Genomic DNA, 3,492 nt, shown 5'->3' with positions numbered 1-3,492 from the left:
AAATTGAGAATTTATATTAATTCACTTGAGTTTAAAATTAAACTAGTTACGAAGTTTAAAGTTTGAAAATTTATAAATTAAAAACCGTAGACCTTTTGATGTCACAATTTATATATGTGGATAGAGCTCGATCTCATGAACGCGTAGGCGCAAACCATTCGTGAAACGGAGTTATAACGAAAGAGTTATTAGCGTTTAAAGTCAAGGACATTTTTGTAATTTTGGCTATAATTAGAAGGCTCCAGATTTCTGAAGCCATTATTGTAATGCCACATGTGTGGCTGAGATGAAAAGGAAAGGATAGAAAAGAAGGGTGATGGACGAATCAGGGGGGAGAAAAAAAGGAACGAATGGGGGAAAAGAAGGAGGAGGGAAAGGAGAGAAAGAGAGAAGCATGGGGAAATTGGGTTTTTTCCTCAACCCGTGACCCGACCCGGCCACCTTTCGAATTTCCGACCACCTTTGACGCTGTGCCAAAATGACCCTCATGCTATTTCCATTCGATCTCCCTCCTAATTTCTCTCTAAAACCATTAAATTTGGGTTCGATTTTATGTAAAACCCTCAAAGAAGGGTGCGGCGGTTTGGGTGGTGTTTCACCAATTATGAAGCTATATCCTCCAATTACTACTATCAAAATACTCTCCCTAAACCCAGGAACAAATTGGTTAGGGCGTCGAAGTTGTTTTGGAGTCGAATCAAGAACACCCAAAAATAAGGGTTTCGATGGTTCGTGGGTAATTTGTGGTGTTTCCCGGCCAAATTGGCTTTGGCCACAAGTATGAAAGTTGTTCTACTAATTAAGTTCTACTTAACTGTAAAATTTGGAAATTTTTGGAAAAAGTTGATTTTTCCGGCAAGTCGGGATGGCCGACCGCCACCCGCGGCGGCGCGTGTGGCGGCGCCTGGCTAGTGAGCCGACTCTGCCATTTTTCATGCTAATTTTGATGTTTTGAATCCATAATTTATGTTCACTTGGTGTGACGAAAATGTTTGGACTAAATTTGTGATTATTGGTCACTAAGATTTTAAAGTTAATGAATTGGGAATGGTATGTGAACTACGAGAGGCTTGATCCCGCTCAAGGGTACGTAGGCAGTCTAACAGTGTTAGATGCAGCCTTAAATAATCGAGAATGTTATTTTAGTTGAGAATTATTCTTTGATCGTAAATTTATTTAAGTGCAGTAAAGGTAGTAAATTGATAAATAAATTGTATTATGCTTTGCTAAGAGAATTAAGGTTATAAAACGTGTGGAATTAAGGAACTTAATTAAAGTGTCGTGAAGATTGGTAGCTAAATAAACGAGAGTTTAAATTTTTGGGCCTATCACCGATAATTATTGCCGAAAATAAATATTTTCGGGGCGGGGTGTTACAATATTTCTATGAATTTATTCTTACCTTACTCTGTTATATATTGACATGGCATATATTTGAATATGATTATGTGAAGAATGAATTGGATTGATATAATTTCATATATATATATATATATATATTATGTATATGCTTATATTCTGATTCTGGGAAAAATTATATATGTTTTACAGCGAGGGGTTAGATAAGTTGATAAATGAAATGGTTTTGTAAAACATTTGTTTTTGCCCACTCACGTTTTCTGTTTTGCGCCCCTCCAGGTTTTAAGTAAGCTTGTTGTTGGTGGCTTAAGGACGTTGGTGGTTCTGACCTATTTAAATAATAGTAGGACATTCCTGGTACTGTATAACTAGTACTTGTCCTACTGGACTGCACCTAGACTTATTATGCTCTGGTTAGGAGTGTTTACTGTTGTAACTAACTCCTATCACCTCATGTTTAGTAGTGCACTCTAGTAATCCAATTTTTTTTAATTATTCGTATAATTCTTATCTTTATTGCTTCTGCACTGTGCACATGGCGATGTCACTCTTACGTGACGGCCAGCATGCCTTGATCTTGGTTGTGGTATGTCAGTTTGGTATCAGAGTCTAGGTTTAGCAGTCCTGTATAATTCTTGAATATTCTAAACCTTGTAATGTCTTATGTCAAAACTATGCCGCCTCGTAGAGAGCCCAATCAGCTGGATCTAGTTTATCTAATATTGCTCAATTAGGGGAAGCTATAGTTTTTGCCATTCAGACTGCATTCCGTACTCCCCAAAGGACACCTCTTGAGACAGTTCATAATTTGAAGTTGATTCACTTCATTGGAAATAAAGGTCCTGAGGGGGCAGAAAAATGGCTGAATCATGTGGAGAAGACTTTTCAAGTGATGCAGAGTCAGGGGAATCTTTCTTCTAATTGGTGGGTCGAGACGACTACCTAGTTTTTGGGAGAACAGCCTGCATTCTGGTGGAGACAGGAGTCTTACTAGTTGACCCCAGAAGAGATTGTGGACTGGGGAGTGTTTAAAGAGCTGTTTCGGAAAAGGTTCATTCCTCCTGCGTATATTGATAGTAAGAAACATGAGTTTACTCATCTGAGGCAAGGAAAGATGTCTGCTAATGAGTATTACATGATGTTTACTGATCTGTCAAGATATGATCTGGAGGTTGCTGCTAATTCGGTAAAGATGCTTCGTCGTTTTAGTTTGGGTACTAAGAAGAAATGGCGTTCCATAGCGGCGTCGACTCACTGTGCCTCTTACCAGGAGTTTTATGTGATTCTACTGAGGATTGAGGCCTCAGAGAACATACCTAGTGAAAGTGAGGATGAGGAAAGAAAGAATGAGGGCCAGAAACGAGATGACAAAGGAAAAGGGCAAGCATTTCAGGGACCCCACAAGACCCAGAACTTTAAGAGGAGTGGTAGCAGTTCCAGCTCTTCTAGCAGAGGATTGAGTACTAATATGAAGAGGAGAGGTGGTAGATTTATTGGAGGCCCTAGGTTCCAGAGGCAGAGATATTTTGGTGGTTCAGGTGAATCTGGTGCTCCCTTATGCTGCAGGTGTAATAATCGGCATTTTGGGAAGTGTAGGAGAGGCGGCAATGAATGTTTCACTTGTGGATAGATGGGTCATAGGGCTGCCCAATGCCCTCAGAGTCAGCAGAGACCCCAGCAGCCTTCTTTCCCACCATCTGCACCGACCTAACAAGCTTCAAGATCTGGTGGTTATACTCAGACTGGACGAGGAGGTGCCTACCATTATCAGGGCGACACTGTTCCTCACACTTCAGGACAGTAGCAGTATTCTCAGGATCTTCAGTATCAGAGTGGGTATCCTCAGTATCAGGGAGGATCTATGTCTTATCAGCCACATTCAGCCGGTGGATCTCAGTGGTACCAAATGGGACAGACTCAGCAGGGAGAGATTGCTGCTAGTAGTGTAGGATCTTCGAGGCAGTCGGGTCAACAAAGGCAGGGACGTGGTATTTATGCCAACAAAGGTCGCGGTGGACGATAGCAGAATCAGGGGCATATCCACAACATGTCACTGTAAGATGCCCAAAATAATCCAGATTTAATTATGAGTACGTTAAATGTTCTTGGTCATTTTGCTAGAGTATTGATTGA

This window comes from Malus sylvestris, chromosome 6, assembly GCF_916048215.2.
Source record: "Malus sylvestris chromosome 6, drMalSylv7.2, whole genome shotgun sequence".
Lineage (NCBI taxonomy): Eukaryota > Viridiplantae > Streptophyta > Magnoliopsida > Rosales > Rosaceae > Malus > Malus sylvestris.
Note: the sequence above shows the minus strand (reverse complement) of the source record.